The sequence below is a fragment of the Caretta caretta genome, chromosome 11 (assembly GCF_965140235.1).
Source record: "Caretta caretta isolate rCarCar2 chromosome 11, rCarCar1.hap1, whole genome shotgun sequence".
NCBI lineage: Eukaryota > Metazoa > Chordata > Testudines > Cheloniidae > Caretta > Caretta caretta.
In genome coordinates this window covers 7,239,994-7,267,593 of record NC_134216.1, presented here as the reverse complement: position 1 = coordinate 7,267,593, position 27,600 = coordinate 7,239,994, and positions in this window count along the sequence as shown.

Sequence of the window (27,600 nt, the reverse complement as noted above, 5' to 3'; positions counted from 1 at the left end):
AGTACAATGTACTGTAATAGGGAATATATATTTTTATAAGAGTAGGTTGAAATTTTCATCATTCAGCTTCCTTGCTCAGGGTCTCTCAGGACATTTATTTATGTCAGGTGCTCATAAGTCCCTTTTCTGATGAGCTTATGTAACAATCACTATCGTAAGCCATCATTAAGGGCTAGACCCTGCAATGTTCAGTGCTAAAAGCATGAACCTTTAACTAGAGCTAAAGGAGGAACTCCTTTAACTGGTAGCTGTAGTTGACTCATATTCTCTGTGGACCAGCAACTAGAAGGAGGTATGCAGCTCATACCAATTAGCACATTACACTTACAACCTAAGAGCCTAAGCCAAAGGTAAAGTCATGGAAGTCAATGGTTACTTTTTGTCCTGAGTGAGAGAGTAGGGTGACCAGATGTCCCGATTTTATAGGGACAGTCCTGATATTTGGTGCTTTGTCTTATATAGGTTCCTATTACCCTCCACCCCCTGTCCCAATTTTTCACACTTGCTGTCTGGTCACCCTCTGTGAGAAGCGTTATGTCAGGCCCCAAAGATGTTTTCCAGCGAAGGGATTGACACAGATAAGCCCTTCTTTCCAGGCACATTCCTATTGCCAACAGTGGAATTCCAAATGGGGGTAGATGTGGGACTCTTTGCAGACACAGGAGTTGACCATGGAGAGGGGGGCAAAGGGGCAAAGTGACACCATAATTTTTGTTGTTTTCCCCCTCCTTTTACTTTGTTTGTATTTTGTATATGTGCATACACACACATGATACAGCATATTGTTATTATGCATAAAATAATTTAAATTTAAAAGTATCGAACTCATTCAAATCAAGCAATATACTTCAGGCTTTTCCCTAGTGTAAATTCCGACTTGTAGAATAACAATGCTGGTATGGAATTAGGGATGGACCACTTTGTTGATCTGTACTCTGTATGCTAAACTCACGGCCGTCCCCAGCAACCAGAACAGGATAAGGAAAGCAACATAAAATCCTTTTTTTCCTTCTTCAACTCATCGCATCACGAATAAATAACCGTTCAGTCCAAAGAGACAAGTCTGCAGCCTGTATTTGCAAAGCTTTATTAGTTACAGTATGCAAGCATGAATGTGCTAGCATGTGACAAATTCTAACCACATTTGATTTAAAAGTGGTTCTATGAAGACTTACAAAATGGAACAATATTGGTCTAAAATGTTTGTTCTTTTGTGGATCAAGTCAAATGGGGCACAGAACATTTTTATTCTCAGTGGTTAAGTGTATCTCACTATGTAATGGCCAGACCACTGTAGTGGGAATACTAATGATGGTATATAGACAGGGTGCTCTGTTCCATTCAAATGGGCTCCAAGATTACTCATTTTCTTTTAGAATAACAAATGGACTTGTCAGGAAAAAAACAGAAGGAAGTCATAAAAAATGGAACACCTGTTATTGCTTTTTCACAGATGTGCTTGCATATGGGCAGAGATGCTCAAATATAAAATACTTTAATTATTATCCAGAAAATTAATTGCTCTGCCGTTGCATAACATCAAACAGAACCAAAAATAAAAATAAAAAAGCTCAGTGATCCACATATTCTCACTAGCTCTGTTCTAATGAATCCTTTGTCACAGGTACCGTTATCAATTGTTATTCTCCCAAGGATTTTTGTGAAAATTAGTTCTGGGCTTCAAATTGTCAAAAGTTCACAAGCCACTACTATGGATTCTTGTTCAATTTGTGTACAGTGAGCAATAGCATCAAATATTCCTTTTCCCCATGAAGAGTAAATTCTCCTTCAGGAACCTGGGGACTGGATGGCTCACTCAGTGTTTGGTACTGGGATCAATTATTCTCCACGTCCACTGAAGGTAGGATAAGAAGTAACTTGCTTAATCTGCAGCAAGGAAGATTTAGGTTAGATGTTAGGGAAAGTTTTCTAACTCTAAGGTTAGTTAAGTATGGCAATTGGTTACCAAGGGAGGTTGTGGAATCCCCAGAATTGGAGGTTTTTTATGAACAGGTTAGACAAACATCTGTCAGGGATGGTCCAGTTTTACTTGGTCCTGCCTCTGTGCAGGGGGCTAGACTAGATGACCTTTTGAGATCCCTTCCAGCCCTACATTTCTATGGTTCTACGATTACTGATCTTGTCCAGCCATGTAATAGGGAACAGCTGGCAAAAGATGAGAATCAAAAACATCAGTCTGCAACTCCTCAGCCTTGCTCAGCAGCCACATGTCATGTCATACAATAAAGTTGGCATAACCATGGTTCCATAAATCTAGTTGATACTTGAATACAAATAATACTGACAAAAAATATTCTGGTTAGTTGGATCAGGAAGGAAACCATCGTTCAGGATGAGAGGTTAGGTCAGTCGATCGTCTCAGCAAAAGAGATTTTATTGCTGATTTACGGGAAGTGAGAACCTTAAAAAATGCCAATATGTATATTAATTTATGAAAAGGATTCAATTACAGTTCATATTGTCCAGGTTAGTACTTTATCACAACATCAAGCCCTAACTTCACCTTTAATCGATGCGCCCAACCCTATATGCTTACACATTGCATGCCAAAGGAGGAGGAGAAGAAGATCCTTGAAACTGCACAAGAGAAGAACAAAGGGAAAAGGCGAAGACGATTCATTGAATAATGAGAACAGAAACTTACAGCGAGAGAAGATGTCTCAGCATAGACCCAGGACTAGCAAATAGGCCAAGAGCCAGAAAGAATCCATCAGCGCCAACATCAGCTCTCCAAGAAGATGCTACCAGTAAAGCTTCAATGATCTGGGCAGACCTTAGTCACTTCCATGCCCGCTTATTGCTGGAGGTCCAAGGTGTGGATAAACCAATTAAGAGTGCTAGGAGAGTTCTTACTCCCCCTAACTCCCTTGCTTGATCTAGGGATTAGTAAAATGGGAATCAAAACACTTAGGTCCTGATCCAAAGCCCATTGATGTCAGTGGAAGTTATACTGTTAACTTCAGTGCACTTTGGAATAGGCCCTTGATGCTCATCAGGTGTCATTCAGGTGGATAGAAATAATGGACAATATTTTCAAAAGCCCTTGAATGACTAAGGAGCAGAAAAATCCCATCTGAAAATCCCAATCTGACCATCTGATACTTATTTAAAAAAAAAAAAAAAAAAGCAGGATTCATGTCTGGCTTTGCTAACCAAAAATGACACCCTGGAGTATCAATGCGAGCTGCATTTGAAGAAAATAAAAAACATTATATCAGTAATTGAATTAATTACTAGCAGTAAAAGCATGTGTTCATCCAAAAACCAATTTGCGTAATGCTTAGTAATTGCTAGTTATTTTCAGCAGTTTCTAATTATTAACTGTTAATTATTTTGCATGTCTGAACTGAGTGCTGATGAATGATGCCAAAATGGTTGTCCTTGAGATTAGCATGTTGTATGCTTATAACAGGTGCATTTGGGTCAGTGGAAGCCGCAGACACCCACATTCTAGGGTTCCAAAGTGGTGTGAGAGGCACTGGGTTCAAATCCTGCATGTGCACTTGTGGTTGATAAGACTGGGTAAGTCTCTGAGTGGGCCAAAAGACTCACTATTTAGTGAGCTTTTTGGGAGATGTGAACATCTGTAAATTGAGAACTGGAATGTGACCACCAAATTAATTAACAGCCATTACTAACCTCAGCTGGATTTCATCAAGCAGGCTGAAAGCCTCTGTAACCCTAAACCACACAGTCCCTTTAATTAATTCATCAGATAAAGTTAATATATGACTCCATATTGAACATATTTCTACGTGTTCTTCTAACTTCTATATATTTCCAATTGTGGCAAGGCACCTCTTTTCTTTTGCCAGACTTAGTGTTTTCCCCTCTGGCAATGGCGGGCAAGGGGTAATCAGCCCCACTAAGGCAGGGTTTGCCTTCCCCCTTCTGTACTCCCTTGGTCATATTTTCAGGATAGGTGTCCAAGCTGACTCCTCACTCTGGCACTTTGAGTGCAGAAGGTGTGGGCTCTCAAGGACTCTAAAAATTAATAGGTTTCAGAGTAACAGCCGTGTTAGTCTGTATTCGCAAAAAGAAAAGGAGTACTTGTGGCACCTTAGAGACTAACCAATTTATTTGAGCATGAGCTTTCGTGAGCTACAGCTCACTTCATCGGATGTGAATTTTATTGAGCACTTTGAACAATGTCTTAGAGCTGTGGCTAAAATGAATGAATGGTGGCAAATTGAGTACAGAACTTGCTGCTGATTTAGCTCAAAGTGGTATACAATTTTGTAGATGTATTGCAATTTTTTTTAACTTATCTGCAGGAATGCAGGAGACAATGTGAAAAGCAAACAATATACATACATGCATTTATATATATATATTTGCATCAGTTAGACTCAGGTATTCTGACTGAAAGCTGCTTTGCGAGGTTGAGCTATAGAAAAGCTGGTGAGCACATTAGGTGTAATTCAAACTCACCTTTCTCAGATCTTGGATTTTAAAAATGTTATGTTGGATCAGTGAGGCTTATTGTTGTACAGAGTAATTCCTACTATTTGTCTTACTATGGATTAAGAAGGAGGGATTTTTAATTCTTTTTTCTTCTTTGAAGTACCTTGTTTGAAAGTGTTACGTTCACCTATAGAATTAAATGCATGGATTCAGAATGTGGTCCTACTGAAAAGGTATTCTTCCCCCTCGCTAATACTGCCAGTAGACTTGCTGTAGAGAGCTGTTTGCATGCTTTGAGAAGAAAATAGACCTAGTGTTTATGGATAAAAGTATCTTCTGTGAGTCTAGGGGTCTTGCATTTTTATTTCTGGAAATGAGTTTCAAAACATGAATTTTGAAAGTAAAACACTTTTCCTTTTGGTTCTGTAGCTAACTTATGCAGTCCTGTGGACACTAATAAGTTGTCGGATAAAAGTGCTAGTTCACTTATATTTTAGGGTCTCTTTTCCTGTCATAGTTTCCATTCCCACAGGTCTCATTAATGAGAAGGGAGGTTACAGGTACATGTGTAGGCACAATCTGCTCTAAATTTGGGGCTGAGAAATCGTGGTAATATAAAGCTGACCCATAGCAATTCACTTTCACTTATACTTATGGATTTAACAGTAAATGTAACTTTCTGTTTTGTAAAGTAACCAGTGTCTTTGTAACTTGTCTTGCCAGACCTGGTCTTGCTGGAGTAGGACATTACTATTTGGACCACTTTTTAAATCTATAGGCAGTACTTATCATTCCTTGTACTGATGATGGCACATGGAAGTGAAGAAACAATTACTGCAAATTATATTTCTATATATGTGTGTAATATATATAATATATACATATATATATATATATATATATATACCATTTTTTTAAGTTTGTTGATGCTGGGAGTTGGGGATTTGCTGATATGACAGGTTTATGAAGAATGACGTGGTCCACAAATTCAAGAATTTTAGTAATCTTGCAATTCCCAAGGTCTCCCCCTTAAGTGCACATTGGAATTTAGAAGCCATACCCTAAAGCTGAACAGTTGTTTTGTTGCTCGATTTTTACATGGTTCATAAGAATTCCGGAGTATCTTGGTTATATTTAAGGGTGGGTTAAGAGTTAATTTTCAGGAGGTGAATATACACCCTAGTGCAGAGAACATATGCAAGGTTCCGTGTATCACTTAAGCCCTGTGTTGAGGTTATAAAGTGCAGTTGCACTCTTAGAAGCATTTGACTCTGCAAAAATGGCATTGTAGGGTTCCGTGTGTGTTGTGGTGGTGTTGCGATTCCTTCCATATCGCATGAGCTCAGTATACAAGTAAAAGGATATGGGATGAATTTCGCTCTGAATGAATACAGCTCACTTCATCATTCCGATGAAGTGAGCTGTAGCTCACGAAAGCTCATGCTCAAATAAATTGGTTAGTCTCTAAGGTGCCACAAGTCCTCCTTTTCTTTTTAAAAATTAATACTGGCCACTCAAAGCTTGTATTAAACTTCCAAGGTTACAGCTTTTCTCTCACCTTGGGGATTAGTAGGTGCTGCCACCACCCAAGTGCAAAACCCCTTTGAGAACCCAGGAAGGTGCACGTGGGAATTCCTTCCTGTGGGATCCCCTCAAGCCCTTTCACACACACACACACACCTTGGGGAAGAGCTGAGAAAGAAAACAAACAAAACAAAGGAAATCAGCTGTTGCCACCAGCTAATTAAACAACATGTGCACAAACCTCTTAGGACACAAAAATCCAGTCCTGTTCTTAAAAAGGTAAATTTTATTAAAAACTAAAAGACAATTTATCTGGAAACTCAGGCTATGGCTAGATTTAAAAAAAAAACCCTTAAAGGATTAAGCATCAAAAAATAACTTTCTTGAGGTTAAGCTTAAAGGTTACAAACAAAACAAAAGCATTTGGGGTTAGCACAGAGTTGTCCACAAACCATAAAGAAATAAAAAGAGATAAACCTAATTGCATCTTCCTAGACATTTCCTGATCTATTTACATATTTGGGGTTTCAAATGAGTAGTTTCTAGGTATGATCTGATGATTTTTCAGACCTGGCCCAAGCTCTTACAGTACAGCTGCTCCGTCCCTTCTCTCCGGGAGAACAACACAGACAGACAAAGGGGAAGTTTTCCCCCCAATTTTAAAAAGTTCTAGCCTTCCCATTGGCTCTTTTGGTCAGGCGCCCACGCCCTTCCTTTTACCTATGCAGGGAGACTTTGTAACCCTTTACAGGTAAAGCAAGTAGAGAACAGCTACTAACAGGGATTTTATAGCTAACTGGCTGGCTGGGTGTCCATAAAAGGGAGCTACCCTCCCCCTTTCATTTATCACAGTAGGCCTGAGGGTTGGCCTAAGGGTTGATCCTTCACCAAACAAAAGAAAACACTCTCAAACAAAAAAACCCCCGGGGCGGGGTGGGGGAACGTTTTGCTGCCCCCCTCGCTGGGGCAAGGTGCCACCCAGTTTTGTCCTCGGCTGTCAGTCCTTCCCCTAGCAGGCACCTAGGTTTGGCTGTTTCCCTATGGGGAGGGGCACAGCCTCTCACCCTGGAACAGTCTATTTCCCTGCTGCCACTAGCCTGGCAGCAACAGCCATAGGCACCGACTTCCCCGCTTTCCTGTGGGTGCTCGACCCCTGCTCTGCCCCCAGCCCCTGCCTCTGCCCCCTTCCATGAGGCCCCGCCTCTTCCCACCCCTCCCATTACAACCCCTTCCCCAAATCCCCACCCCAGCCCCACCTCTCCTCTGCCTCCTCCCCTGAGCGCGCCACGTTCCTGCTCCTCCCCCTCCCTCCCAGAGCGTGGTAATGCTGCCAAGCAGCTTTTTGCGGCGGCCGGGGGGGAAACGCGGGGAGGTAGGCGGCGGAGGTAACCCTTTCTCAGCTTGTAGGAAAAAAGGCCTTTAACATTCTAGGGCTAATATATTGGCCTTCCAGGACCGTCTTGCAGCCGTCCGGCCTGACTTTGTCACACAATATTGTTGTGAAATGATTGCAACTTATCAAGTAATTTCCAGATAGAGTCTGAGTTTTAAGCAACACTTCATAGACACCAATTAAATAAGAAAGCAAGAGGGCCAATGCTGCTCTGGTTGAGGTCAATGGGAAAGCTTCTCTGAGCAGAAACAAAATAAAGCCATAAAGCCCTGATCCTGCACGCATTTTAAACTGATAGGACTGATTGTCTGTTACTTTGTACCTTCTGTATTCATTGACATCAGTGCAGAGTGTGTGTAAAACACTACCATATCAGAATGGCACACTCATTTTGCATTGGTGTGAATGACGGCATGAGGCAATGGAAAATTAGTCTCAATGGAACTACTTTCATGAGCAAATGTATGAATAGATTTAAGTGCTTTTCAGTAACAAGGACTAATTGTTTTATTTTGGATTAATATTCATAGATTCCGAAGTCAGAAGGCACAACTGTGATCATTTAATCAGACCTCCTGTATAACACAGGCTAGAGAACTTCCCAAAATAATTCTTAGAGTACATCTTTCAGAAAACCATCCAATCTTTATTTAATTTTTTTTCAATGATGGAGAATTCCCCATGACCCTTGGCAAATTGTTCCAGTGGTTAATTATTCTCTTATTAGGTCTTATTTCCATTCTGAATTTGTCTAGTTTCTAATTCCAGCCATTGGATCATGTTATATCTTTCTCTGCTAGATTAAAGAACCCATTATTAAATATTTGTTCCTGTAACTGTTCTCATAATCAAGACACCCCTTAACCTTCTCTTTGTTATCCTAAATAGATAGACTTAAAGAGCTCAGTCACTATCAGGCATGTTTTCCAGTCTTTTAATCATTCTTGTGGCTCTTCTCTGAACCTACTCCAGTTTATCAACGTTCTTCTTTAATTGTGGGCACCAGAACTGGACACAGTATTACAGCAGCAGTCACACCAATGCCAAAGACAGAGGTAAAATGACCTCTCTACCCCTACTAGAGATTCCCTGTTTATGCATCGCAGGATTGCATTAGCCCTTTTGGCCACAGAGAGACACTGGAAGCTCATGTTCAACTTATTGTCTACCGTGACTCCATAATCATATCCAGAGTCCCTGCTTCCTGTACTTATGGCCTACATTCTTTTTTCCTAGATGTATACATTGACGTTTAGCAGTATCATATTAAAACACATATTGTTTGCTTGTGCCCAGTTTACCAAGTGATCCAGATCACTTAGAATCAGTGGCCTGCCCTATATCACTTTTTAATTTGGGGGTGAAGCGTCTCAATGTTGTTGGCATTAAATCACAGTTTTCTAACTGTCAGGCTTTCAATTCGCAAGCATCAAGGGAGTGGAGATATACATCTGAATTCTGTCCTTTGAACCCCTAGCTGGTGTATAGACCCTCAACATTCTGTGCCAGCTGCAGGCAGTGGGCCAGTTTCTGGGCACAGTTATATCAATGTAAATTTAGATTGCTAGCGGAATAACTAATACCAGTGATTGGTTCACTGGGTCAGCCTCTGACCTCAGTAAAGACTGGACTGCTATCAGTCACTAAGGACCTGATCTAAAACCCTTTGACTTCAATACGCTTTGAATCCAGCCCTGAAATACTACCATTTTTCGTGCTAAAATAATCAGTCATATGAATTTAGTGGGCTCTCCATCATTCTTTTAATCTCTCAGACTGGGTTGGGGAGTATGGATAATGCAATTCTGCTAGCCTTTAATGTGATATCTTTCCAGAGCCCAGAAAAATGGTCTCCACTTAGCAGCTAAAACTAAATGCTGTTGCTAACCACAATGAACAAATGGTTCTCAAGGTCACTGGAACTGCTGAATAATGATAAAATAGTGTTATGTTGGGGCTTAGGTGAAACCTTGTTGAAGCTGATGGGTGAAATATCCACCCTTCATTCAGGAAGACTGGAAGGAGCAGTTAAGCTCTTTTTCGCAGAAAGAGAGCAGAGACAATAGGAGCCACTACCCAAGACACAGGCTACATGCAAGGCTGGTCAGTGGATTGACTGAGTATTGTTTTGATGGAGGTGCATGCACATGTGTGGAAGCAGCAGAAGCACGACTGGAGCAGGCAGAGAAGGCAGCAGAAAGCCAAGGACAGCCAAAGAAGCACTTGTTGTATGACCCTAAAAGAAAGTTAAGAGAAAGCTTTTTGGGTAAAGTGCTGGTTGCAAAAAGAGGTTTGGGATATTGAACAACAAAACTGTCTCCTGTCTGATTCCTATTGTGTAAGGTCTTTGTAAATAAACATATTGCACCAAAGAAACACCTGACTCCATCAGCAATTCTCTTCCTACGGGGTATAACCTACTGCACCCCAAATACTGACTAACTCCTCACGTCAAATGGGGTAACAATAGTATGCCCAGAGCAATCAAAGAACATCTATTGTATCTTTAAGAGGTAAAGTTGATATGTAAGCTTAATTGTAGAAACAACACTTTAGATATCAGAGTTTATCCAATTTATTTTGATTTATGTTTAAAATTTCACCAGTATCACCATATGGGTGGGGGCTAGGGGGTGTTTGAAAATAGGGAGCACCATTTCTGGACTTGATTGTGCAGAGCAGCTGCTAACATTATCTAAAGGAGTGGGGTGTGGCTGGAGAGCTCAAAGCATTATTCACACAGTAATGCAGGGCTCAGTGAATGCTGTTCAGAACTGGATACGGCACTTTAGAATTCCTAAAGGACAATGAAAAAATTCTCTTCTGTTTCTGAGAATGGACTGGCAAATTGACTTGTTCCTTACTCTTACATATCCAGCCAAGAAAGAGGATGAACTGGGTAGCTATGATTTCTTAGTTTGTCGTCTGCTGTCATCCTCTCTTCTGCACAGCATTAAGGCTTCATTAAAAAGCTTCCCCAGTCTCACAGGATTCTTACTCGGATCGTCCAGCAAGTCATCACTTAGGAAGGTTAGGGCTGAAACCATCCCACATCTTATAGATTAAAACTAGATTCACAATATACAGCCTTAGTCACGGGGCCATGAATGCAGTCCATTATTCTGCTAGACAAGTATAAACAGGTCAAAACAATGATAATATATCTTGCATTTATACAGGGCTCTGTGAAGGATCCTGAGGATTTATATCTCTATCTACCTATCTGTAGTATGAAAGGGAAAATTTGATTCATATTAAATGCATGAATTGCTTTATCCATCACTGGAATGCAAGCACATTTCCGATAGAATACAGCCAGTGTTTTAACAGTTGCACTACCCAACAATTTAGGACTCGAAGTGGAATTTAATGTATCCAAATGAAAGCTCAGGAGGAATTTTAAGTTGGCTGAATGTGTAATTAATTACTCATATTAGAATTCAGCTAGGACCCTGATGAACACTCTTAACTCATGCAAAAAGTACAGTGGTATCTTTAATGTTTATGATTAGTCAAGGAACTTCATGTTTGTCTCGTCTGAAAGATGGCACCATTAGCAGCAGAGTCCTCCTAACTCAGAGCTGGACCACTGGATCAGTACTCTACTCAGCTCTTTTATGGTATGATAATTAAAGATCTTAGCTCTGAAATTTACATGGGGCTTGTATACATTTGCAAACTTTGAAGCCATAATTCACTAACGGTGCAGCAGTGGTGGAAACTGTAGATAGGGTGTAGGTGTTTACTACTGTGCATCTGACTCTGCATTGAATACGATGATTAGAAACACCTGGGCTTTGTCTATGCTGTGGTTTCCATTATTCCTACCATGTGCAGAGCTACATCGGCGGTGAGCAGTGGCTACAGAGTTTGTTGTGTAGATGCAGCCTTGGTGTGTTAGAACAAAGAAAATCACTCTGACATGGAAGGAGCTTATCAACTTTGAACCTTTTCTATTGTGACAGCTACCAAAGAGTCCGTCCCTCAAAACATTGCAGACAGCTGAGGAACTCTTCCACAGATGACTAGTAGATTAATAAAGTGCAATAAAATATAAACACAGAGGGAGGAAAGAAGAACAAAAAATATCCCTATGCAGTGGCTTACAGGTAAAAGGTTCAAGAGTCAAAGGTGAGATGCCAAGGATGGGACTCTCATAGGTTGCAGTGGATCTGATGGTGGCTCTAAACACAAGCGAGACAGATTCTCATCTGGCATAACTCAGTTAATTTAAATGGTCTCAACTGACTTAAGTGGAACTATGTCACTATACATCACAACCCCTTGAAGTCAATACGCGTCTTTCCCTTGACTTCAGAGGGCTTTGGATCAGGCCCAGCTGGAGAATTGCCTCCAGATTTAAGACTTAAAGCTTAACCCACGACTGGAATGATATCCACAAAATAATTACATAAATAAATCACTGACCTGATCAAAGTTCTCCATGAAGTAAATGCATACCTGGTTTGGAAAACAGCAGGAATTCCAGTGAGTTGTGAGTAACAGAAATAGAGAACCAGGTAAAGCAGCATCGTGGAAAATCTAGAGGAGACAGAAAATAGGGGGAAAAACAAAAACATCTGCAGTACGGATGTGGGCCAGGATGATAAAGATTGATCTAGCCCCCTCCCCCCTTTTTTTTTTTAAATTGGCCTCCCACAATTTTGAGGATTGAAACTAAAAAAAAAAAAAAGTCATCTTAGAAATCAAATGTATCTCTAGAGTGGTGGGTAGTGCTGATGCCCACTCGTTATTTTTAGATGCTATAAGTACAAGGATCAATACTGCATGCTGTCTGCAGCTAGGGGAAGAGAGAGCGAAAGGACAGTCAAACTAAACAATGTACTTTTCAGGTCTGTTCCGATAAGATCCAGAGATGTAAGGTGCAGTACAGTGTTCACCAGCAACTTCATGCGAAGCAAATCCAATTTTACCAGAGAGTGAAATACATTCACTGCTCCTAGAGAAGTCTTGGACCGCCAGGCTGCCTGTCGCAATTATACTCCAATTCCCATGTTCTCATTCCAATTTCTAGGGACTCTGAATGACAGAGCAGGCTGAATAACTAGTGCTCATTGCCTCTCCCTTGGATTCTAGAGTAATATTTTAAGTTATCCCCTGCTGAGGGAGCTTCTCTTAGTATCCAGTCAGGACCATACATTCCATACATTTAAATGTCAGAGAAAAACGCCAATGAGTGGGTGTGAAGTAGTTCACTCACTGCTAGAGTGCCTCCTTGTGGCCAGGCGTAGCATAGCAGCTCTCTCCCCAGCTGGCACCCCCTACCAACTGCTGCTTCCACACTGCAGTGGTCTGTAATTCAGTCCTCTGGCCAGGTCACAATTTAGTCCACCCCTTCTGGATAACAGAAGAATCCAACAATCAAAGTGCAAGACCTTCCATCAGATCTTCAGTCATGACTGTGCCTCATGGCCCTCAGTCCCTTTTCCAAGGCCTCTCTGTCATCGTTGTCCCCTTTTTAGGGGCTTCACTCCACCTTCCCTGGTGGCTTTTGGGTGAACCCAAGCCTTCCCACTACACCTGGTTCCAGCCCAGGGACCCTAGGGCCAGCAGTCAAGATCTGCTCCTTCAGACCATTTGCTGCTGCTTCCCTAGACTTTTTCCTACTAGAGCCTTTCCTGGAACTTCTCCCTCCACAATCTTGCTAGACGCACCCTTTTCTCAGGGATCACCCCTGGAATTCCCACATAATCCCAAACTCAAAGTATACACTTCAACACCCTCCTCATATTTTTTTTCCACTCTCTGATCCTAGAGGGTGACTGCAATGTTCCATTTTTTTTCCCTTCAGCCCCTTTTCTACTACCAAATTCCACTCTTTATACTAACTCTCAGCTCCTCCCCCAGCTAGGATTCATCAGCACTTATGCCTGGCCCACCCACCAGCTCTGGCCAGGTACCTTCCAGGTACCTTAATTGGGCCCTCTAGTTCTAGTTACCCTTTTCATGCTGGTGTGGGGTGCACTGTCACCAGGGGTTCTTTCCATAGCAATGTGGACCCTTGTTGGCAGGTTGGCATGGGGAAATCTTCCTGTCCTAATGTCTGTTCTTTTACCTCTTCTGAGCCTCAATAGTCTCCAGCAATATCATCCCCCTTGTCAACTGCTTCCTGGCATGGGCCAAGATGGCCACCCATCAGTCCAGAACAAGGAAGCTGGACAGTTCTCTGCAATGGTAGGCCCTCTTTCTCATCGCTTGTTCATTCACGCAATGGGCAGAGTTCTTCTGGGCAGCATCCACTGATGCTTCGGACTCCTTCTTCAGGCACTAGGCCTTGTCCGGGACTCTATGCTCAGTGTTCCCTTCTAGATCCTTTGTTCTGATCACTTGAGGATTATCTGTTCTGTTCATTCCCTCTGAAGTACCTGGCATTGGCCAGTGTCGGAAGACAGGATCCTGGGCTAGTTGGACCATTGGTCTGACCAGTATGGCTGTTCTTATGTTCACCCTGACCTCTGCCTTACCCACATTTTTTCATTCTTTTTTCATTCTTTTCTCTCTGTAATCTGTTGATTTCTGGGCTCTGACTCCTCCTTCACATGAACGGGCCGCCCTTTAGTTGCTTTGGTGCGCTCTGCCCACCAATCCCAGCTATTGAATGTGCTGGAATCTTTCATAAGCACTAAATTATCTTGAGCTGAAATTTACCCCTGTGCTGAGGCCTACATATTAATGAGGTTCCTTCTATACTCCTGTTGGTTTTCTGCACAAGGGTGAGTTTCTCACTCAAAGAAAAGAAAATGGAATAAATGTTAACATGAGGCAGTAGAGAGCAGATGTTGGGAGCATTCTAGAAGGTGAAGAAATGGACTAAGACAGCCCCTCTAATGCTCTTGCTTTCCACTATGCTCTTCTCTGACAAATCAATTGGAGTGAGCACTTCACTTTTAATTTCTCTCTAGACCTTCATTCAACATGCCCTGGGCTCATAAGTTTAGAGCAGCAATTTGGCCGGGCACTGCTCAGAGATTGGAATGAGCTTGAACTGGGACTCACACTGCAACTCAGTGATTTTTGTGCTTGGTTTTCTAAATCATCTCTGGGAAAATCCCAATACAATTCATACGGCTGGCAGGATCTGTGCTTGTTTCCCATCTCTGTGCTGTATGAAGTCGAAAGAGTCAATTGCCAGAAATTAGTATAACCTATGGAGGGAATATGGGAAAACTACCTTAGAGAAGGGTATCTAGAACCATAATTGTGGAAAGGGATTGCTACTCTGAAGGCCTTTAAATTAAATAGAAGAAGAGTTAGAATTTCCATATCAATCAAGAATTTCCAAGTCACATTTCATTTGGACAGTTCAGAATAGTAGGTCACTAATGTTAAAGGCCTCTCAAGCTGACCCTTTTATGAGGGCATAATAAAGGATTGATCCAGAATCTCTCGGAGTCAGATAAGTCAGAGCCTGACAGGCCTAACAAATACCTGATTAGTCTCCTGATAAAACCAGGGATGTAAATTAAATGTGGGTGAAACACAAGCATTCTGATTTGTGGAGTGCCTTGGAATGTAGCGCACTGTATGCCAGGCCAATTAGAAAAAGTTATTTTTCTTTCTTATTTGATTGCGGGAGAGAATGTAACTAGGGAGAGGGAATGTAAGAGTTCAGACAGCAAGCATTATTCTTTCCTCTATTGTGCTGTGAGAAGCAAAACACAAACAAACAACCCCCCGCCACCTTCCCCAAAACCCAGGAGCAATGGAAAATGTTCCTATAGAAAATTGGACAGAAAATTGAATATCTGTTTAAAAAGGAGCAAAAGCACAATGTGCATTAAAAACACCCAAAAGCAAAAACATTTGCATTTAATCGTTACCGTTGTGTTTATTTGATTGGCTTTCACAGTTGCTAACAGGATGGATCCAATATACAGTCTAGAAAAATCAAATTCAAAATGATACAATGCAATTAAGAACTCTGTTACCAGCCCCAAATTATTTGCATCCAGCACAGGGACTAGATGACACAAGGAAACAGAAAGCAGCATTTGTTACCATAGCTAGAAGTGCCACCTGAAATCCATCTCAGTCCTTATCCACACGGAAGGATGGCCTTAACTAGTAACGCTTACTTAGGGATGGTCTTGTGATTGCTTGTTAAGATGTCATTCTCTCTGAACAATAAATAATAAAAATAATAATAGTCATGATAATAATAATGGAAAATACCCACACACCTCAAAGTGTCAGGTCCCAGGAGATAACTGATCTAATAAAACAGAAAGAACTTCCTAGCTGTGACATCAGAATGAGAGCCATTAGTTCAGTTCGGAATATCAGGAGACATTTAGCCCAGTGTATTTGCTGGCTGTGAAAGCTGGCCTGTTAGGTTGCCACACACCCATTTTTCTATAGTGTGACAGCCAAAACTGGATTCTCCACAGTCTGTATGTTGTGATGCTTATAACTAGCAGTGATTTGGAAACTAATTTTAATGCAGATTTATAACAACAAGCTCGTTATTGTGTGAACATCTTCCCCATTAACTACACCATTTTCAAGACCTCTCTTCAAATGTTAAAGCTGCTTTTTTGGTTTAGGGCTAAAGATGCTCCTAATTTTCCTGGCTACTGGATCCTCTGTGCTTATAATGGTTTCCTGATCTGTCATTAATGTGATCACCCGCATGGGCCCACAGTATGCCGATGAAGTGAGCTGTAGCTCACGAAAGCTTATGCTCAAATAAATTTGTTCGTCTCTAAGGTGCCACAAGTACTCCTTTTCTTTTTGCGGATACAGGTTAACACGGCTGCTACTCTGAAACCTGACATTAACACTAGTTTCTCACATCTCTATGGCGGAATTAATGTGACATTGCAGGCTGAAAAACCTACTTTTCCACAAGCCTCTTATCTATTATATGCTCATAGGCACAATCAGGTAATGTGAATACAGTATGCCACATAGGCACTGCCATAATGCAGTGCAGAAGTATAGTATTGCCTTGGTGTGACTGAAGAGAATAATTGAGAGCAACATTTCATGGTTGCTTTTGAAGGGGATTTGAGGGCCAATCATGTGATTGTCAGCCAGGAGATCTAGGTTCTTATTCCTGGCTCTGCCAAGGACTCAACTTGCCTCAGGTTACATGATACTTAACCTTTCTGGGCCTCAGTTTGATTATCTTAACTGGAATTAATTTGACTCCCACAGATCGCTGGGGTTTTAGGAAACTGAACCGTTAATGTTTGAAAAGGGCTTTAAGATAGAAAATTGAAAGTTTTATTATCATCTGATTGTGATTAATGCACAATAGCTTGTAATGATCATCACAGCCTGGTCATCACGAGGTATTGAATCGGGGACCATGCAGGGTGCATAACAGTGCATTATCTCCAGCTTCCCATTAACCTATTATATGAGACACTGAACTCCATTCAGCAGTGTTTATATTTTCATTTTCACTTTACTGAAGGGAAGGAAACATCCATTTTCATTTGAGACTGACTCTACCAGTCTAGGTTCTGCTGATCCCTTCTCAGAATGCAAGGCAATATTCAGACCAACATGTCAGGCTAAATAATATTATTGTCCTAGAGTTATAAAGACCTGTATGTTCCTTTCCAGTTTTGGAGCATCCAATTTCATGCTTGCCCTCATATCGCCAGCTGAATTACTTAGGATGCCCGGTCCCTCCCTCCCACTGCTGACATGAATATGGCTTGAGTTTTGTGGCACCTGGTAAGAAATTTAAACCATCATGCCATCTTCTTAAACCTAAAAGCAGCTCCAAGGAACGACACATTTGTCAAATAAGTGCCTTATTACCAGTGCACAAGAATTGCTACCAAAACTGTTCCTAGGCTTTCACCATCTGTTTGGAAACAAGACAAAAATTAATCAAGCACACTCATCCAATCAAGCAAACTGATGTGCAGAATGTTATTTAAAAAATACCAACCATGAGTTCTCTAGTCTCCGTTACTCTGGGCAGCTAGCCTTTTACTCCTGAGAAACTGGGTTCAGATCTGGAGTTGACAAGATGTGAAATGAGTTTTGATGTCCCAGGCTAGTCCCCAAAAATAGTTTGTCCGAATCACACACACTCACACCCCAGACATCCAGGTGTTCAGCCTCTTTGAGAGGCACCATGGTCAAAGTGTAGGCCACTGGACTGAAAGTCAGGAGACTGTGATTCTGTGCTTGGCTCAGCCAACGCCCTTGGGCACCTCACTTCACCACTGTTTCCCCCAGAGTCACCAGGCAGCCAGCTGAGGCAGGAGCAGATGCAGGCTACACCAGGGGCAGGGGCTGAATTACTAGGCAATGGAAATACTCCTAGGCAGTTAATAATATTAAGCAAACTGGAGACGCTGCTCGCTTAGGAGCCTATATACCTGCCTTGGGATCACCTGTGTGGGTTCTTGCCTGAAAATTGGCTGGACTTTGGTTGAATGGCAAGAGACCAATCACAAGACCGGCAGGTAATTGCCTCTGGTGACTCATCAGATTTAGGCAGGCTCAGGCTCAGAAGCAATTCAGAGATGACTCATCACAATTTCCCCTTCTATCTTTTCTTTACCTTCTCTCTTTTTGTCTCTTACTATATATCTGTGCAGTAAAGTAGGACCCCTATCTTAGTTAAGACCTTTACTTGCTACTGCTCCATTAATAATAATGTTCAGAGAATATATTTTCCCTTCCCATATGCTCTGGAAACTCCATGCGTTAAAACACATGGAATTTCAGAAGAGAGGTTTCAGAGTAGCAGCTGCGTTAGTCTGTATGGGAAGAAGCAGCAGGCACCAAGCTTCATGACACACCAGTCTGAGGATCAGTGAGGAAACGTGTCTGTCCCAGTGGAGGTATGGCCCTTTTGTATTACTCTCAAGGTCCAAAAAAGTTAAAGGCATTATAAACTCTTTCATTGGTCAACATTAATACATAGGTTCAAGGTTTTATCTATAGAGGTCCTGGTTTACTCAGATTCTTGGTAAACATCCAAAAGCATTCATTCTAAAGTCTAAAGTGCATTGATCAAACATAAGAAAGAGCAAGAAATTAAAATAAGCATTTATACTGATTATGCAAAACAAACTTAATCAAAACCTATTAAAGGCAAAATTTTGGAGGCAAAATATCAGAGTGTTATTTGTATTAACAACCTTTCTTTGATGAAAGGAAAAGGGTTGGGTTTGCTCTCAGTCCTGATGTATGAAGGCTATTCACTTCTGCTGCTTATAAGAGACAGACAGACACAGCAACAGGATAGAAAAGGTGAGGGAAATGCAGGGTTTGTTCATGTTTTTGGAATACTGGACAGTGGGTCAGTTACAAATGGATGCTTTGGCTGTTTGGTGACTACAGCATCTGTTGGTTAGACTCTGGTTCATCTTCCAGTCAGGGATGTCATCTGGTTGGGTGCTGTCTCCTTAGACAGAGCAGGGCTGTGGTCATGTCATCTCACTGTGCTGATGCAGTGCAGTTGATTTCAGGATTTGATGAAAAGCCAAGAAAGTGAGAAATAGGATAGGAGAAAAAAGAGTAGGGAAGAAAGTAACACAGAGAAGTTTCAGAGTAGCAGCCGTGTTAGTCTGTATTCGCAAAAAGAAAAGGAGTACTTGTGGCACCTTAGAGACTAACCAATTTATTTGAGCATAAGCTTTCGTGAGCTACAGCTCACTTCATCGGATGCATTCAGTGGAAAATACCATGGGGAGATTCATATACACAGAGAACATGAAACAATGGGTGTTACCATACACACTGTAACGAGAGTGATCACTTAAGGTGAGCTATTACTAGCAGGAGAGCGGGAGCGGGGGGGACCTTTTATAGTGATAATCAAGGTGGGCCATTTCCAGCAGTTGACAAGAACGTCAGAGGAACAGTGGGGTGTGGGGAGGGAAAATAAACATGGGGAAATAGTTTTATTTTGTGTAATGACCCATCCACTCCCAGTCTCTATTCAAGCCTAAATTAATTGTATCCAGTTTGCAAATTAATTCCAATTCAGCAGTCTCTCGTTGGAGTCTGTTTTTGAAGTTTTTTTGTTGAAGAATTGCAACTTTTAGGTCTGTAATCAAGTGACCAAAGAGACTGAAGTGTTCTCCAACTGGTTTTTGAATGTTATAATTCTTGACAACAGAAAAGGGATACAGAACAGGCTCTTATGTGGCTCTGTGGTGTTGGCAGTGGGGCATCCCCGGGGGTGAGCTGAGGACTGGATGTTATGATTATATGATGACTTTCAGGACTCACAGATGGAAAAACAGAGTTCCTTAACACAGAACAAGGCCAGATGGCCTTACTTGCAGGGAGAAAATCCTTTGGTCTAATTTATCTATTGAGATAATGGCTCTGAGATGAGTCCAGGTGAGCCTGGAGATAAGATAGGATGAGACAAGAGCTCTGTGATGCATTGAGATAAGATTTTTTTTCAGTCTCTTTTTAAGAGCCCCCAAAGGAGATAAGTGGGTGGCATAGTTCATCTCCTTGTTATTTTTGTCCACCAATTAGGCCTAATATATGCCACACCAATTTTGGTCCATTAATTTCTGGACCCATTTCTTCTTGTTTATTAAATCCAACCTCAAGATAGTCCTTGAATCATATCATCAGGCCTTTTTTGTTTTGAATAGTTTAGTCCGTTTGTCTGGTTTCTTCAAACTTGTTCATAACGTTCATTATTGAAAATAACTTGATCTATTGTCCATGGTTATTTCCCAAGCAGGCAAAAAGTCATAGGTTATTGTAACGTCTTATGAACTTCCACATACCTTAATTGTGAGCTCAACTGTAAAAAGTAAATTTTTTAGGCCCAATAATCACAACCACCACCTTTCCCTGCCACCATTGCCTCTGCAGGAGACATACAACTCTTTGCTCCCTCTCTACAATGGTGCACTCTTCCCCTTTCAGGGACACAAGAAGCCACAGAGGGAGAGCTACTGCTGCATCAAGTGGCACTGGCTTACCAGGCTTGTAAATTGCTGCGTTGGGAGGGAATCCACAGAGCAATAACCACATGGGTTTCAGGTTTTGTCTTCTCTTTACCATCTCCATTCAACAACCCTAGATCTACCCTTCTGCAGCTCCCCTGTCATGCAGTAGGTGTCTCCCTTCCTGACTCTCTCACATTGGCATTGGCTTCCTTCTCTGCAGCAATCTCCCTCCTGCTAAACTCCAGGTGCAATGACGTGGTGCAGAGAGACCCACTCTGTGATACTTGTTTCAAACTTAGGGTGAGGCTGAGAGGGAAGAGCAGGATTCTCTGTGACTCAGGGTACCATAGTACCACGGGTGGCAGCTCTAGTGATTTCTTCAAGGAAACACAAGTATGATGTGGTGGGACATGTGGTGGTGAGTTTCACAGTCCCCAGAGGCCCTGTGTGGCTGCTGTAAAGGACCACAAGTAACAGAGGGTGTCTCCACAAAGGAAAGGTCTAGAAACTCAATGCTACATTTTGCCATTGAAGGAGCTTCTTATCTGGCCCCTATAATATCTGAGCACCTCATAATCTTTAGTGTATCCTCACAACACCCCTGTACAGATGATACAGATGGGAAAGTGAGGCATAAAAAGACGAACTGACTTACCCAAAGTCACACAGGAAATCTTTAATTGAATAGGGAAGTGAACATGGGTCTCCTACACCCTAAGATAGGGCCCTAACCACTGAACCACACTCCCTGAATCACAGCTGGCTAATCCTTTTGAAGACAAGTTTTTCCAAAGGCCCAAAAGGGCAGAATTTGACCCATAGGCTCTGTTTCTGATCTCATTGGCTTCAATCCGACACTTAGACTTTCAGTATGGGATTGTCAAAGGACCCTATGGGACATAAATGTCCAACTCTCACTGACTTTCAGTGCAGGGCATGGATCAGCATTCATGTCACACTCCCTGTCAGTACCCTGCCCAAGCCGGGGAAGCTAATGATCCAACCAGCAATCCAACTTCGGTGATGAATTCTGGCCATGTGCCACCCGAGGCACGCTGTGCATACGCTAAGATGACTGACTTTCAATGGGAGATGCATGCCTAACTCCCGGAGCTTAACATTCATGAACATCCCGGGTGAAAATCCCAGCCTCAGAAAATAAATGTGGAGACTGGCTGTAAAGAGGTTAGCCAGGGCTCGTCCCTCTCCGAGGCAGTGGGGGACCACACCGCCTCACTGCACACTGTTGATGTCTTGGGGGGAATTAGTCCGGCCGTGGGAGTCTGCCTTGGCGGCCCTTGCGGCAACTGAAATAAGCACAGTCAGCCCGGGCCCTCGGTCAGGGCAGGGCAACAATGAGTCTGGTGCTCAGGCCCTCAGGCAGGGGCTGAGCAGTAGCAGTATACACAGTAGCAATAAGTCCAGGCCTCTAAAGGCCCTAGGAGAGGGGGAGACGGCCAGCCGCAAGGTGGGTGGCAGGGGGGATGCAGGCCCTCCCGCTCCACTGCGTCGCAACCCGGGGCCCTAGCAGCGGCAGAAGACCCGCTGCTGTGTCATTGGGGATCCCGGCCGCAACACACTGACATGGGCTCTGGCCGTGCTGCAGCCGGACTAGGGTCGGCTGCCCCCCGGGCTACTTGTGGACTCCCCCTCTTGAGGGACCTGGGTCACAGTGGTGTCCTCCGGGGGGTCCAACACCATGGGTTCCTCGGGGTAGATGGCGTGGGACAGGCCCCAGCAACTCCTCCGGATAGCAGGCATGGGGCAGGCCCCAGCAACTCCTCCAGGTAGCTGGCGTGGGGCAGGTCGGGCCAGTCCTTGTGGGCACCTTGGGCCGCGAGAGCTTCCCAGTCACGGGCTAGGCTGGAGGCATCTGGCCTCCCTGGCAGCTGGCTCTCCAGTGAGCGCTGAGGTCGAGCCTTTATACTTCCGGGACACCGTCTGACCCTCTGAGGGGCGGGCCCAGAGCTCCCTAGCTCCGCCCGCTCCGGTGTCCGGAAGGGCTCGTCCCTCTCTGGGGTGGCGGGGGACCACACCGCCTCACTACACTGGCATTGACCTTTAAAAAAGTCTCAGTAATAGGTGGACACAATAATCCTTGGGTTGGCACTGAGCCAGAAGAGTGAACACTGAATCACAACCATCACTTGCTTGTAGTACCTGGTGTTGACCTTGCCTGGCCCATTATAGCTTTTGAGAGATGATGGGCTCGCAGGTGGAAGGACTTCTTGACTTTGTTCTTTTTGCAAACAAGGACAAAAAAAAATGGAAGGGGGAAAATACTTCAAACATGCTGCTTTTTCCACCACTGTAAATGTGCCGGGTGATATAGCTAGTAATTTGTGCTTTGCTTCCCTAGCTATTTCATTACACATTTACTGTTTCCAGACGTGCACGGGAGCCAAGCACTATGGAACATTTTAATGTGAGAAGCGATGCACTCTACTCTCCCAGTTCATTCAACTGAAAAGACCAAATTCCTCGACTGTGTAAGGGGAAAATGATAGATATGATGGAATGTACACAATTCAACATGTGCACAGTGAAGCAAAACACCTTCTCGGAAATATATCTTTGGGATGAACTCCTGCAGCAATTGGCCATGTTTCAGGGGTGGGGAAGGTTTCACATGCATTTACTGCAATTGAAGTTGGCAAAAAAAGATTTTCCATTCCTTTAACATGTGAACTGCACAAGTGGATTTTCTTAATGAAAGATTTCCACTACTAAATCCTTTTAAATGTGTCCTAGTTCCCAGCAGACAGCTTGGAAATTGCACCCAGGTAACAGACACTTATTTCAAAGTGTAATGTTCAGTGAACCCTTCAAAATACTCTTAATAATGAAACCCTTGTGTGTGAACTTTGGTGTGGACATGAGACTAATATAGGTGATTTATCAATCACATTTCCTCTGAAATATGAACTAGATTGGTTAACTTGGTGTCCTTAGCCCTACAGTACCTAAGAAATGCAAAATAGATGGGGGGTGAGGGTGGGGTGCATCAGGAACACAGGAAGAAAAACCTGCCTTAGCAAATTAACAAGTGTGTGAATTCTGAGTTGCAAACTGAAAGTGGAAATTAGCATTTAAACCACATATTAAATGACTCTTCTTTTCCCCTCTCATGTCCTTAAGAAAAGACGTGCCTGCAGCTGTGAAACAGAAATTAACTTAACCAAGGGAGGACATTTTATAATTCATGTGCATGGTAGATCGGCATTATATACTAGGGGCAAATTCTGTAATCGTTACTCACATGAGCTATACTTACTCATTCAAGTGCTCCTCTTAACATGAATGGGATTACCTGTAGATGAAATTCACTTCTGTGCAAAGAGCAAGTACAAGTCTATGCCCCATTTGAGTCCCTAAAATGGGCTTGAGTGGGACTTAAATGGTTCATCAGCCTTCTGCACAGGAGTAAATTTCACAGTAGGGTGAATTTCATTCGTACTACAGTGGAAACTACAGGCAAAACTTCCTTTGAGTTCAGTGGATGGCATGTGTAGTTAGGCCTGATAGGTTTGAAGTAGGGTGACCAGACATCCTGTTATGTGTTGACTCTGTTACCCACCCATCGGCTCTCTACATGCTCCCCCACTCACTGTCCTCTCCCTGATTTGCTCCTTCACTGCCCCCCAGCCCCGCTGCTCCTCCATATTCCCCCCCCCCCCCCCCCCATGGGACGCATCCCACTCCTAGCGCTGTGTGGAGAACCAGCCCCTGGTCGGAGCGCTCAGCTCACCAACAGCCTGGCTGTCAGGCTCCTTCTTTCCCCCACTGCCTCTGGCTGGGCTGGTGCCCCAGGAAAGCCCAAGACCCTCAGCCCCAGGGCGCTGGCCAGGAAGAGCCAAGCCCTACATGTGCTGAAGTCCCGCACAGGGCTGGGACGGGGAAGCCTCTCTGCCCCTCAGCTAAACTCTGGAGTGGGAGTGGGGAAGCGATTTCCAGCCTGTTCACACCCCGAACCTGCAGGCTCATCAGCAGCCCTCCAGGGGAGAGACTTAGCACCCTCTTTCCTCCCCACCACCATCCTGGGTCCTGCCTCCAGGGAGCGTGGGGCTGCTCTGTCACCTAAGCACCCTCCCCTGCTGAGCCACCTCGCTGGCTGGGCTCTCTGAAGCCCCTGCAGTCAGGTTCCCTGGGCCATGGGGCACACTGCACACTTGGGGCTTAACCCCTTCCTGCCCAAGCTGTAGCCAGAGGCGGCTGGCTTCTGTTGGTGGCCAGCAGCAGCCTGGAGGTGTTAGATGCCTTTCGACACTGTGTGGGCAGGAAGAGACAAGCTGCTGCCAGCTACACTGGGGCAGGGTGGAAGAGATGAGTTCTGCAAAGACAAGGGTAGGTCATCCCTTCCTCCCCTCCTCTTCCCATGTGGCTGGAAGCAGCTCCTCTCCCTTCCCTCCTGCACAGTGCCGAAAGGCTGCTGCTGGCCACGTTCTGGTGTGAGCCCTGGCATAAATCTGGGGAGGGGGCATGTGACCCTGCGTGCCCTCACCCCCAAGTGTTGCCTCAGGAAGACGCGGCACCAAGTATCAGGAGAGGTGGGTCCATCCTGGGGGCCCAATCAGGTATGGAGGGTGGACAGCTCCGGGCAGGGAGGGTCGGGTCAGTCAGTCAGCCCCCCTGTGTGAGAGAGGTGTGCGGGAGTGTGTGTGTGTCACCTCTCCCCGTGTGAACCTAAAGCCTTAAAGATAAGAAGGTAAATAAAAAGAATCCAACTAGGCAGTACTTCTTTACAGGGGCCAGGTCAACTTGATGTTAATTTGAACATTTGTACTGCATAGTTCTGAATGATTGCCATTGAACTCATTTGAATATGAGTAATTTTTCCAGGTGTCCTGTATTCAGCATATGGTCACCCTAGTTTGAAGTTCAATCATAAAGCGGGATTTTTCCTACACCAAGTTAAGGACCATGGTGCTACAGTAATAATAATAACAATTCATAATTCAGAACTAGTTTTGCTTTCTAGAGGATGCTTGCTTGAAAAAGAAATGCTGTAGAGCTAAAGAAAGTGAAATTTCAGTGTCTTTGAGGAGTGTGGGAAAGCCTTTATAATAAGCATTGCATTCACCCAGATGAGCAGGAGCCCATCAATGATTGTAATTAAGTAAATGGGATAATGTCAGTGATTTATTTGCAACAGTGCTTCATTAAAAAGGGACTTCTCAGCTGCGGCTGCCAGCACATATAGAAGGAAAGGGCTTTTAAAATAATTCTTTAGAAAAAATGGCTTAGGTCCAACACCCCATTGAAGTCAATGGTACTCAAGCACATGTTGAAATTTGAGGACATGCTTAAGGGCTATCCTTAATTGGGATGTTTTCCTGAATCAGGACCTTAGAGTTGTATTTACCGCTCGTTCATTATATGTAGCTCGTAAGAACACCAGAGTTTTCACTATCCCTAAAAAGGCAGGATGATTGTCATAAATATAAAGGGAAGGGTAACCACCTTTCTGTATACAGTGCTATAAAATCCCTCCTGGCCAGAGGCAACATCCTGTTACCTGGAAAGGGTTAAGAAGCTCAGCTAACCTGGCTGGCACCTGACCCAAAGGACCAATAAGGGGACAAGATACTTGGGGAAGGTTTTCGTTTGTGCTCTTTGTTTACGTGGTTGTTCTCTCTTGGGACTGAGAGAGGCCAGACAGAAATCCATCTTCTCCAACCCATCCTAATCCAAGTCTCCAATATTGAAACCAGTAGAGGTAAGCCAGGCAAGGTGGATTAGTTTATCTTTTGTTTGATGTGAACTTTCCCTGTGTTAAGAGGGAAAATTCCCTGTGTTTATTCCTGTTTTCTGTGACTTTAAGATTTTGCCCAGAGGGGGATCCTTTGTGTTTTGAATCTCAATACCCTGTAAAATATTTTCCATCCTGATTTTACAGAGATGATTTTTACCCTTTTTTTTTTTTTATTAAATAAAATCCTTCTTTTAAGAAACTGACTGATTTTTCCATTGTTCCAAGATCCAGGGGTTTGGGTCTTTGATGATTTTGTAACCAATTGGTTAGGCTATTATTCTCAAGCCTCTCCAGGAAAGGGGGTGTGTAGGGCTTGGGGGGATATTTGAGGGAAGACATCTCCAAGTGGTCTCTTTCCCTGTTCTTTGTTTAAAACGCTTGGTGGTGGCAGCACACTGTTCAAAACCAAGGCAAAGTTTGTACCTGGGGGAAGTTTTTAACCTGGTAAGAATAAGCTTAGGGGGTCCTTCATGCGGGTCCCCACATCTGTACCCTAGAGTTCAGAGTGGGGAAGGAACCCTGACAATGATCTACCAGACTGAGCCTAAATCAGGAATACCCAAGTTGGCTGTCTAAATTGGTCTACACTGGGAGGCGGGGGGGTGGGCTAATTCGGTCTAAATTATGCAACTTCAGCTATGAAAATAGCGTAGCTGAAGTCGATGTACTTAGAGCTACATACCGCGGTGTCTTCACTGTGGTAGGTCGACTGCTGACGCTCCCCCGTCGACTCTGCCTACGCTTCTTGCTTGGGTGGAGTACCAGAATTGGCGGGAGAATGCTCGGCAGTCGATTTATTGTGTCTTCACTAGGCACGATAAATCGACCCCCCTGGATCGATCGCTCTGAAGGTAAGTGTAGACATGCCCACATTGACTTGACGGGAACTTAATGAACCTCTCTGTACTTCAGTTTCTTCATCTGTGTCACTGAACCCCATTTTTTTGAAGACCAACTGAATACTATGTGCTTAGTGCTTTGCATTTTGGGGCTATACTTTCATGATCCCGCGCCTAGTGGGTTTGACAACATTACCACTGTATCAGTAGTACTACATTTTCATAAAAAGAAAAGGAGTACTTGTGGCACCTTAGAGACTAACCAATTTATTTGAGCATGAGCTTAGTCTCTAAGGTGCCACAAGTACTCCTTTTCTTTTTGCGAATACAGACTAACACGGCTGTTCCTCTGAAACCTACATTTTCATAGAGAACATTACACAGGTACCATACTCCACTACTGTTAAAAACGACGTGATTAAAAATATAAGACTATGTTTAACTATTATACCCTGAAATGAAACCTGGTTAAATATACTTTTTCCTCTGTTTCTTTCAAAATCTGTATTTTCATCATTTTTCATACCTGGAGAAGTTTGTTTGGGCAAATGGTACTATAATAATGCAAGTCATACACTGTCTGACATATGGATACCTGAACCCATTATATTTGATGTTGATAAATGAGAACAAATTGTATTGACAGACCCCCCTCTCAAACATGATTACTAAAGAAGAACCATCCTGAATCAATTAATAGTGTAACTCAGCTTTAATTTTGTGGCACTCCACCACTCAGAAAAGCAATCAATCTTGAAG